The sequence below is a fragment of the Poeciliopsis prolifica genome, unplaced genomic scaffold (genome assembly GCF_027474105.1).
Source record: "Poeciliopsis prolifica strain line A6 unplaced genomic scaffold, Auburn_PproV2 SCAFFOLD020, whole genome shotgun sequence".
Classification (NCBI taxonomy): domain Eukaryota; kingdom Metazoa; phylum Chordata; class Actinopteri; order Cyprinodontiformes; family Poeciliidae; genus Poeciliopsis; species Poeciliopsis prolifica.
Window position 1 is genome coordinate 1,524,722 of NW_026562395.1, and position 12,206 is coordinate 1,536,927.

The window sequence follows — 12,206 nt, forward strand, 5'->3', positions numbered from 1 at the left end:
TCTAATGTGATGTTTGAGGGAGGAAGAATACAAAGAAAAATTTTAACTTTTATACAATTTTTTGTTAAATTACTATTTATTTGATGCTTCTTTATGGGCTTGTTGCAAAAAACCCAGAAAAGCTAGATATTTAGGACATATGTGAAGCTGAGTACCCACCGGGGCACAACATTAAATTCAAAGCCATTGAAAATATTTCTACTTTGATAGAGATATGACAGAAAAGGGGACAAGGTGTTGGATTTAAAGCACTAACTACAAAGTTAATGTGGTTTAGAGAAGTAACAGCTATTTGTGAATTAATTTAGTTATTTGATGGAATTCACAATGCTATGTTAAAGAGCATGTTAAAAGAACCTCAGCGTCACACGTTGAGGGAAGATCGTTCTCCACATTACCCTCCGCCATCCCAGGTTGCAGGCCTTTAAAACTGATTGTCTATCAATTTGAGGCCAAATTTCATGAGTTCTGAGCGATCATTTGAAAACGTAAATTACCCTCCTAACTCTTTCTCCCAGTCATCTGTGAACAAGTAAAGGCCTTGTTTGCTGCAAACAAACAAGAAAAGGAATTGAATTGGATTCCTTTTTCTTCACAGGTTTAACTTTGACGTTTTTCCCACCAGCCAGTTCCATTACTGAAAGAGAAACCGCCTTAATGATCCTATCAAATCACTCCACCAGATGTTTCATTCAGCCCGTTCCTAATAAGCTCCTAAAATCGCAAGTAAAACAGAAAAGCCCAAAATGCTGTGAGTTCACCGTTTACCGTCACCACCACTGGGATTTCAAAGCGCCGATGTTTCAGTTTGATTTCAGCGAGCGACCTTTGCACCAGGGCCGTGCAGAGACCTTTGGAAGGGCAGGGGCTCAAGTTTTAAAAAAGGGCACCTTTAACAAAAACACCGCACAACAACATAGCAACAAAATCTAATTGTATCCTACTATATCATTTCCATCATGGAGGACAATGCAAAGCACACGTAGTATTTTACTCTAAAGGTTATAAAGTTGCTGTTTCTGCTGCTGACAGTCTTGGAGGGCTGGAAGGTCAATGGTTATAAAGTTATGAAATAAGCTAGTTTTGCTGCCACCTCCTCTGAACGCGCCTGCTTTGCACCAACTTCGTAAAGGAAGATGTGTTTTTTTTCCCTTTTTTGATCCCTGTTTACTGTCCCGTCTCATCGGTGCTCCTGTGGCATGAAAGCAGAGCTGCTCCCATCTCAGTCAGGCTTGTTTTCTGTAAAACTCGCAGGCGTCAGTGCCAGTCGGTGAACCGCGCAGACTAATTGAGTGACGACATTGTGAGGATCAATAAAAATCGATCGCCTTTGTGTGATCAACAGATAGGGGGGGCTTGTTTTTGGAGAAGTGTGTCTCCGTGTCCCCCGCCGCCTTTTGACCGATGAAGCAGGACGAAGTCTGGAAAATTCCCACACGTCTTTCTACGGGGGTTTATAGATCTTTGTTTCTCCGTTTCTGTTTTCGCTGTTTGTTCGGAGAATTAATTACGTTTAGGCATTTTGCTGTTTATGTGTTTGTTGTCTGATAAATCACCACACATGGCTTTATTGGGTTTGCTTATGCTTAATAAGGAAAAGCCAGAGCCTGCAGGCCTTTTAAATTTAAACAGTTTAAAGTTTTAAAGTGGTTTTATGACTTTTCTCTCGTACATAATTGTTCAATAATGGCCTTTTTTATGGAAGAAAGGGCCTTGCGAAAGTAAATCACATGCCAAAAGACTGCACAGGGAAATAACCACTAGAACTACATCAGAGAAGGCAATAACTTTACATTAAATTAGATTTATGCATCAAAATTCTAACAATAAATTTAAAGGAGTTCAAGGTTTACAGGAAACCCGGCGCATGTGACTTTCTCATACCAGAAACTACGTTATCAGAAGAATCAGGATGTTATTGTGCCATACTCAGATATTACATTAGTTATCAAATTAAAGGGTGAATGAATGAATATTTATTTCAAACAAAATTTCATTAATTAGTAGTAAAAAGAAATATGATAATCAGTTCAAAGAGGAGCAGGAAGAAGCATAAACTTCCATTTATCACCTTACCTCATGTCCTTGCACATGGCACAAAATAAATTTGTATAAGCCTGGTTTCTCCTTATTCTATTTCAGTTTTATTCTATTGTACATAATTTAGTGGCCTGAGGTGAAGATGCAGTTCTGTAGGAAAAGAAATGGTTACCCGTGTTTCATAGGAAGTGAAGTGAACTGAACCACGTCTGCTCCCTGCTGCAAACTGTCACCTTTCATGCCTTCACTTGGTGCTTTTCAGGTACGGCCTGGATTGATTCTTTGTGCTTTTGTTGGATGTTAAAAAGGAAGCAAAGGAAAGAACTGCGAGTTCTCTGTGAAACCGTCTACCCGGGATAACCTTTAAAATAATATTTTCCTTTCATGAACGATGACACGAACTGCAACTGAAGATAAACGTTTCAGCTTTGTTTGACAGGCACCTGAATGGTGCATTTCTGTAAAAAGAAAACGTCAAATATCTTTTTTTTTTATCATCTTACAAGTAATTTGTCCAAATGGCTGACGGCTTTCCACCTCTCTCAATTTATCTTCTGTTCCCAGCCGCCTCTTGATTTCTTCATGAGCCACTTTGTTCCTTTTCTGACTGGTTTCATGTTTAAGCAGCAAAGTTTGTGAGTATGAAGGAATCTAGGAATCTAATTAGGCCTCCCCCTATCAAGCGCCACTGTGGCCCAGTGCAGTTTGTGGTGACATGAGGACTCAGGCTTCATGTCACAATTAGTGCACATGCAAAATTAATAGGACGCTTTTCCAATGTTGAGGAATAGTTGTGATGTGGAGAATACGGGCGTCTGGCTTCTTACAAAAACAGACTTCACGCACTTCCAAAGTAAGCACTAGTCAAATCACATAAAAACATCAATAGGTTACAGTTAAGGTTTCTCTGTCCAGGGCATCAAAGCTTGGAGACAAACAGCGGCTCAATAAATAAATAAATAAATAAATAAACATTTTTATGTCCAGTCAATGGAGCTGATTTTCAGCTTAATCATTACTAAATAAAAAAAATGTTTTGCTAAGATTTTTAAAAAAAACATTTAATCTGGAGTGAATTTGACCTGATATGTAGTTCAAAGTTTTGAGCTCAAACTTAACCAAAATGATTAAAACATTATTTAAGATTTATTTAATATAGATTCCAATTGTGAAAACAGAAAAGAGCATTTTCAGGGCTTTCTAGGTATTAGGACCACTTTAAATTGAAGCAGGTTAATGCACAATACATTGCAGGTGATTAAAGATCAACATACTTATATTAGTTATTAAAGATGCTTTCAGTTGCAGCTGGCAAAATAAGGGGCTCAACAAGGGCAAAATTCCTGCTGACAGTTGAAGGAGAAAGGTTAGCAAGGGTACAGAACATAAAATATAATTAAAAAAAAAAAGATTAATTGTACACAGGGAGCACACTGCTTTCTGACATGACAGGCTGGACCTCTGAGCCAGACTGCACTCCCAATTAAGATTACTGTGAATATTTTCTAACAAGCAGCAGGCGGGCTGTCACCATGTCACTGTGTGATAGTGGGAGAGTACACATGCTGAGGATGATGGTGATGCAGAGTAACTATGAACATGTTTTTCCCAACATTTTCTGGAATCTCCTACATCATTTTATTTTTGGGGGGGTGATTGTTGGGTGATTTTGCGGATATGTTTTTATGAAATGCTTTCCGAGACTCTCTCCAGCGTTCCTCCCTCCCTCGCTGCCTGTCTGGCTTGTTTAGCTTCCAGTTGTCATAGAAACCTTTTGGCCTTTTTAGCATAAGTTTTGTCTCGGGTCGCCGAAGATGCTCATCTCCATAGTAACTTGACTTACTAAAAGCTTCAAACCTTCCAACAAGCAGTATGACATTTACTTACAGGCTTATTGCAGCAAGAATGTGCATTTTCTGGGACATTGAGTTTTGACTGGCAGACATAAGACGAGAAGTTAAGAAAGAGCAAATCTCTCCGTTGCACAAATACCAACGGTGGAGCAGCTGCAAATCCATGGATGTCTTCTATGGGCTGTAATTTGATATAAAAATATCTCTGTTGATGGGTTCCCCTCAAGCTCAAAAGTATGTTTCGTAGCACATATGTTTTCCATAAATAAGAATGTGAAAGTTCTCAGCTTGAGTTCTGTTTTAGAGGACAGAGACAAAAATAATCAGGGAAAACAAAAATAAACGAATATCCTGTTTTGTATATTTACGAGCTACAAAGACTGCAGCACAGCTTGCCAATACAGGAAATGTGATTAGTCAAGTGGTTTAAAACTTTAGTGAACCATTTGGGAAGAAGAGTTGCATACATAAAGCAATTTTTGTTTTCTGGGGTGCACTAGATGGAATTTCACAAAAAAAAATACTTCAGATTTATACACTGAAAAATATGCCCAATTTAAAATTTTATGGAGAAAATTGCTGCAACCACAGGTATGTTTGAAGATGTCAAACGTACCTTTGTTTACTAAACACCAACTTTCAAACACGGCAATGAGGACAGGCTTCATAGAGACAGCAGTAGAGACAGTAGAGGTGATGCTAATCTAATTAAGCCTGACTGAGAGAAATCTTGTGATCTACAAAGGGTTCCCAAAAAGTGGAGTGCAGCTGTAGAAAATGGGTTTTAATCTTCTTAAATGTCAGTAATGTCTCAGGGCAGAGAAACTAAACCAAGAGAGACTCAAACATCCACAGAGTGCAAAGCCAACAACAGGAAGTGACATAACACATTTTACCCAATCACAGCAATCCAGGAATAGCTAATAAAAATGTAGGATCATGTGATATTATTTAAAAAGTCATGCATGTTCACAAGTAACTTACAACAGACAAAAATAAGATAATAATATTTTTTTTTTTTTTTACATCAAATGGTATTTGATAATTGAACGAGTCTGGTTAAAAAAAAAGAAATTTGAGATTGTGCTAAAGCTCAATCTGAACAATCAAGGAAATACATAAAATATGACTGGCTAAAACTACCAGTTATATAATCTAATAAATCTGTAAGTTATATGAAATGTTTAAAGATTAGAAAAAAAAAAAGAAAAAAAAAGCAAATCTAAACAAGACCAAAGTTGAAACTGAGTCAAGACTATTGACAACGTACAAATATTTCACAGCTAAATGAAGCTGTGCAGCTCGAGTATTCATACTGAAATCGTTTCCAGTGTGGATCCTCATCACGTGTTTGTGTACATTAGATTTCTGGGTAAATCTTTGTCCACAAACAGAAAGGTCTCTGTCCCGTGTGGGTTTTTAAACCTGCACTAAGGCTAAATCGCTTCCAACATTGATCACAAAACAAAGGTTTCTGTCCTGTGTGAACCATCGTGTGTGTTTCAACTTGATTGATCGCAAAATCTATTTCTCAAAGATCAGTTTTTGTCTTGTGTGGATGTTCATGTGTTGGTTTAAATGTGATTTATAGCCAAGTCCTTGTCCACATAAACACAATAGAAAGGTCTCAGACCTGTGTGGACTTTTTTCCAGTAACTGTTTTACCACAGTCTTCACAGCTAATCCTCACTGCTGTCTGAACTTTCCTTTGTGAGTCAACATGTTTCTTCTCTATTAAACACGCGTTATCGTCAGAGGTTGAAGACTCCATGTCTGAATGCGTCACGTGTTTCTGAGGAGAGCGACCGGGAACAAAATGATCAGAACTCTAAGATGAGCCAATAGGTTCGCTAACAACGTTTCCGTCTGACTCAGGACCTTTGCTCCCCATGCAGGCCTTGTGCCTGTCTACATCATCGTCCTCTTCGTTATCTGGAACCACCCCCCACCATTCTGTCCAGTGATAGATATTCCCCCATCATTCTCTTCTGGAAGCTCACTGCCTTTAATTTGGACTTGATGAAACTGTGAGAGCAGAGGGGACTGTTTATCATTTTCACTCTGTATCGGCGTGCCGGTGACTGGAAACCCGATAGCATTGATCTCCTCCTTCCTGTTGAGCTGCTCGGCCCGCAGACTGATGCGGACGCCCTCCTGTTGCTCCTCCATGTGGAGCTCAGGGTCACGCAGGTCAGCTCAAGATCTATGATATTCAGGGGCTTTTTCTTCAATCGCCATCATGTGCTTAACATCTGTGGGAAACACTGAAGTAGATTATACATATTAGAAAAGCTCGCTTGAGTGAAATGCTCATCCTCGCTGGCTAAGGAAAAGACTGATTCTTTAAAGAAGCTTTGGAGCAACAATGTATCTGGTGATTGTTTATATATCCATTAACTGCAACTCACTGACCACCAGAAATGTTCCTGTTCATACAGGTCTAAGTAAGAGGCTGTGTTTTGGTACAAGAGGCTCCATCAACTGAGGAAGAAGAGGGAGCTCGTTGTAATGAAGGACAACAACCCAATTTATTTCATCCATTTATTTGAGAATTGCGCAAGAAGCTACTGGAAAAGTAGTTGCCACTAAAAATAAAGATAATTTGTACGTCTGAAATCAATGAAAGGTTTTTGATGTCAGGAAATATATGCGGTTACAGGTTTGTTGGTATTTCATCTCTGACTTTGCGCATTTGGACGCTGGAAGGCCACAAGGTGAAAAGGGGTAAGAGGCAAATGAAAGTTAAAAAAAATAATAATGATGATTAGCCTCCACTTAGAGAGAGGTCGCAGAGACTGCGAGGGAAATCAGGGGCAGCATTTCTCACAGATTAATCGGTTCATAACGGATGTCGCAGTAATCAGCAGTTTGAGCGTATTTGCAGAGATAAGAGCTGCCGCAGAGACTAATGGCAAGGCAGACAACAAGAGGGGCTGGTGGGTGGACGTGTGAGACAGAAGGAGAGAGGGAAAAATAATGAAGGCAGAGAAATTTTCATAAAATGGTGCAGGCAAGTATTTCAGATTCCAACTCTGGTTGATTCAATCTGTTGTTTTGACAGTCGGCAAGAGACAGACAGAGTGTTGGAAGTTACTAATCAGCCGAGAAGGAGGCATGATGAGGGCTAACGCCAGAGAGGACCAGCCAGTGAGGGAGGACGATGAAGGAAAGGGGTTGAAGAGACTTGGTGGGCGGATGTGAGAGCGAGCGGCGATGAAGGGGACACCGGGGGAACGAGAGACGAGGGGTTGAACGGGCGAGGAGGAGAGAGGACGCCGAAAAGTCAGGAGAGTTGTTGAGCGCACTTGCATATTTCATCTGAGCTGAGCCAAAGAGCAGAAGCTGTGAGAGCGAAGCATGAAACAGGGGAAGCCTGAGCGAGGGAACAGCTTTGCACTGACTAATACTCGTTACTATAGCAGCGATTTAGCATCAGGGTTGGAGAGTGGTTACATAAGAGTGGCCAGTAGCATCCTTCATTAAATTTGCACTCGCATCCTGATCAGCTCCGCTCACCTTGGAGACGGAGGTTTTTTTAGCCTTCTGCACACTTTGATGTCACCGTGCAGGTCTAATCTTTTAATCTCCGAGATACACCCCCGATTCTCATAAGCCACAGTTATTAATCTCTGTTCTGCTGGAAGTAAACGGGAGTAACATTCCAGCCACAAATGTGAACTGCTGGATACAGGTTTCTCCGTACAGATGTGCAAGAAGGGTCCCCATTTAGTTCTGTTGGTTGTGAAAACATTTGCCTATATCTGTGTTTAGACCAGGTCAACTAGCTTTTCAATAAATATGGTGATTACATAAAAAAAAATATCAGAACTAGAGAAAGGAGTTTACTGAGAAACCAAGAAGGAATCTCCCTGATGCAAAATCAACAACTTTAGGTTCGAGTTACACTTGCAGCTGCTCATAAGAACAACCCCAATGCCCTCTGGCGGCTTCTTTTGTGGTTAGATGAGACAAGAGTGAGCAATCTGACCACAAATAGCCCCATCTTTAGGAGTCAAGATGGGAACACTGCATGGTGTCGATAGAATTTACGCTGAGAGTCTATTTTGCTGGCAGCGGTACCTGCGCACAAAGAGGATGGACTCTCAAACTTCACTTCAGATCGGTATTCAGACGCTTAAAACGACGGGGGAACAACTGGATGTTCCAACAGGACAGTGGTTCCAATAACAGATCCAAGCTGTGTGTGGAATAGACAAAGCACAGGAAGCAGATGCACCTGCTGCGCTTTGCCCCGCCGTGCAGTAGCCATCGCCAGAGAGAGATATTTAACAAATTTCCTACTAATATTTTTGTGTCTGCTGCTGGTTTGCTTTCCACAGAAAGCGGCTTAATGGGAACTGCGTGTTTTACAGAACAGCATGTAACCCGGCAGTTCGAAGTCAATTTAGCAGCTGTTTTTTTTTTTTCATCACCCACTGGCAATCTGCACTTTATCTGGAACACCTGTCCCAACAGTGCGTACTGTCTTTAGATAAGCAATTAAAATAATGTTTTCACATAAGCAGCTCGTCAGCATTAGTGAAGGTAGTCTTGAGAATCATCACCCCAATTGGTGGTGATGGTGAATATACAAATTTCTTAATCATATTTATCGGATTTATTGACTTATTTTCTAAACAGCCTTGTTTGTCCAGGGTGCGATCAGATGCCGCCGTCTCTTTATGAGGGAGAGAAGGACAAACACGAGAAGACGAGGTGAAAGAGAGACAGACAGAGAGAGAGGAAGGCAGCTTTTACTTAGACGTTTAACGTGCTATTCACAAATATAAAGGAGCTCCGAGGTTTTTAAAAAGGGTGGCTTATAATTAAATGGTTGTCCCTTTGACATATGAGTGTGCTGCATTTTAATACCGGCTGGCGCAGAAGCAGGGAGACTGGAGGCAGAAAACGGGAGCAGAAAAAGATTTACGCAGAAAAAGAGTAAATCTGTATGTGTGTTTTGTGAGTGTGTGTGTGAGAGAGAGAAAGGTGTGGAAAGAGAAACAGATTAAATGGAAGGACTAAAAGGTTATCTCTAACTGTAATGATGCTCTTGCTGTGAGTGGGTTCATTTAACCTCAGACGAAAGGGAGGAGTGATGGGCGCCAGAGAGAGAGGGAGAGATTGTTTTTTCTTGTTCAGTCAGGAAGATTACAATGACACACAGCAGAAATAATGAGAAGAGCAATAAACAGGTTCTGTTTGGCCCTTTTTGTGTGGTTGCCGTATTTCATTTGTTTGACTATTCCCTTCAAATCAGATGTGTCACGGTCACGAAATGGCAAATGGGTAATTTTGCAAGGGAATGTCGCTTTCCACAATGGATGGACTCAGAAGTGCCTCAGAATTATTACGCACAAAGTGGGAATGGCAAAAGGAAAACGTTTTAAAAACAAGGGATGGTGTTTGTTCATCTTTCAAAAAAATTACGTCATCAACACAATCAATTATTTTATTGCTGACGTTCCTTTCAGAGCCGTTCTTTGATTTTACGGCAAAAGTTTTGGAAAAAACAAAAAAAATCTCCACAAACTACTTTTATGAATCAGCACTGATGATATATGTATATTTTTATCATTAGCACACCTTGAGTCTTTAAGAGCAGGATGGTTGTTTTGTTTGTAGGATATCCAGGGAACATTTGGAAAGCATTAAAAAGAAATAAACTAAAAAGAAGTTTTTTAAACTCTCGTTGCAATAAGGCTTCGGGTCTAACGTTGTCAGCAAGTTCGGAAAGTGCATTGAAAATAAAAAAAAAAGAGAAAAGAAATAATTGCGTTATAGGAATCCATCCAAATTGTTGTCGACGCCTGTTTTATTAGACCTCCCTGAACAAATTATGACTGCTTTAAAAAAAAAATTATAGTCGCTTTAGGAGAAAGTTTATGAAGTAGGTTGGACCTCACGGTTTTCCCCCCCACAAGCAGGGTTTTTTTTTCAACAGCATTTATAGGCTGCTACAAACTGCAGGAAAGGCCAGAGATCTTCTCAAGAGAATCGTTTTCACCTTTCAGGGTTTCAATCTTGATCTCGCGGCCACAATTCTTCAATTTGTGATCTGGTAGGTGAGTTGCTGATGTAGAAACACGCTGGTGAAGTCAGCAGCTTAAATGCTTTAAAAACGAGTTATACCCCAGCCTAATAAAACATTCTTTGTATTGTATAGCCTATACATGTAGTGACCGTGAATCAGATGCCGTTGTGATTGCTGCATACCCTTCATTTGGTGATCGCAACCTAATCATAAACATTTAGATGCTGCATGTTGCTTAAACTTTGTTTTATTTGAATAAAATATAAAATCCAGGTTTTGGAAGGGGAGAGAGAGAGAGGGCGGGAAGGGACGTTTTCTATTGCCTTCATGCATGTGCAGTCAGTGTGGAGTCGGCACCGCTTGCTTACTTCCATGGAAAAAATTATTATTTTTTTTTTTAAATTAATCTGAAACAAAAAATTCGACCATGGGTGCTTCTGCCATCGTTTTCAGCTCAAACAAAACGGAAATACGCCCCAAAGCTGTCGTTCCAGGAGCTTATCGGGAAACCGGCCCCATAGTGACTCCCAAAATACTTGTAGTTTTCCTGCCATAAAGAGCAAAACCAAAAGGCGGAGAAAAAGGTTCGCCAGAGCAATATCTATCCACCATTTCAAATAACCAAAGAGCTGACTGCTCCCAGTCTGACATCAAATTGGTGTGGCGCCTCAAGAGCTCCTTCTGTTGACTCTGAAATGTTTTTAGCAAACATGCCAAATGCTCTGGTATTGGCGGCAAAAAAGAACACAAGACTCTTCAAGCGCTCTTGAGGAATTAAAATGTCATCGGATTATTTTTTATTGTTGACTGCAAGCCCTGACGAAATCCTTTAGATGCTGTGTTTCCGTCACAGGAAGCATTGTGCTTCCATGCTTTAGCGTGTGACGTTTGGTTCTGCTGGTTTATAATCTGAACTTTTCTGGAAAAAAGTTAGCTTTGTGGTGCCCAGATGAAAAGGTTTCAGATTTACCAAGCAGCGGATGCAAGAATGACACTGCCTGATGGTATCTGGACCCAGGATGGTTGCACCAACGGGACAATCACACCCTCTTGTCCTTCCGCTGCAAGAATCAAAGCCTTCTGCATGCTGGGTTGGGTGTATGTGTCAGATACTCTCTCTGGTCCTCTTCCTGCAACACATGCATGCAGTTCTCACACATACACAAGGAGGGGCTTTTAAGCTCTGTGTAGGCTGCTCTGTGGATAATTTCTAACTGTAAATGGAGTCATGTGTGTGTGTGCATTTGAGAGAGGGGGTGTGGAAAAGAGAGCAAGGGAAGGGAAACGGGGAAAGCTGTCAGGGGCACGTCTTTGTGCTGAAAAGCTAATATCGCTTCAAAATGTCTTGAAGTGGAAATTCAGATGTCATACTTCGACAACAACATGGCCTCGAGTTACGAAAAAGAGTTTATTAGCTGTTTGATTCAAAGCAGATGTTCCAAAGCTGCGACTCGGAGATCAGCAGCTCCCAACAGCTGAGCATGAAGGAACTGCACATGTGCAGTGTGCGAACACATGTACCTACAGAATAATCATTAAATCACAGAAAACACTGCAAACACAAGCTGTGAGCACAAGGTAGTGTAGTTTAATAATAACATTAAAGTTATATCTAAGCATACGAAAGACAAAACTTTTTCTAACTTTTGTAAAGAGCTGGAGAGTGAGGCAGTGGAAGATTTAATCTGAGATCATTTGTCAGATAAATAGTTCAGTTATGGAGCCATTTTGTTCATGTAAAGTCTTCTGTTTCAACTTTCTAATCAGTGTTACCAGGATTACCATTCATCCATGATCTGCATCACAGTTTGTCGTGCCTGATGAAAATCCATTTCGTGTTTCTGAACGTTTCGGTGCAGCAGTAGGGAAAACGAGCGAACACTGCTGAAGGACAAACCAATTAAAAACACACAGAGGAAAAATAAAAGAGAAAAACCTAAAAGGATGGAGTCGAAAAGCTTTTATTAATTGATCTCTTTCTTGTTATGTGGCAAGAGGATAGTGTGCTTTATGAAGAGTTTGATTATACGTCGACTCCTTAACTCGTGTCATTGACTTTGATGTCAGCGATTCTTTATTCTCTGTGCTTTAAGTATTTGGGCGAGACACATCTCACAAAAGCTGGCGAGTTTAAACAGATGTGGTTGTTACACTCGATAAATGCGACAATGCATGCAGATTAAACTGCGTTTAGCGAGCAGTTCGTATCCCATTGTGAGGTAATTACTGCAGGCAGCGGGGAAACTTGCCGATATGGTTCATTGTTACGATAATCAAAA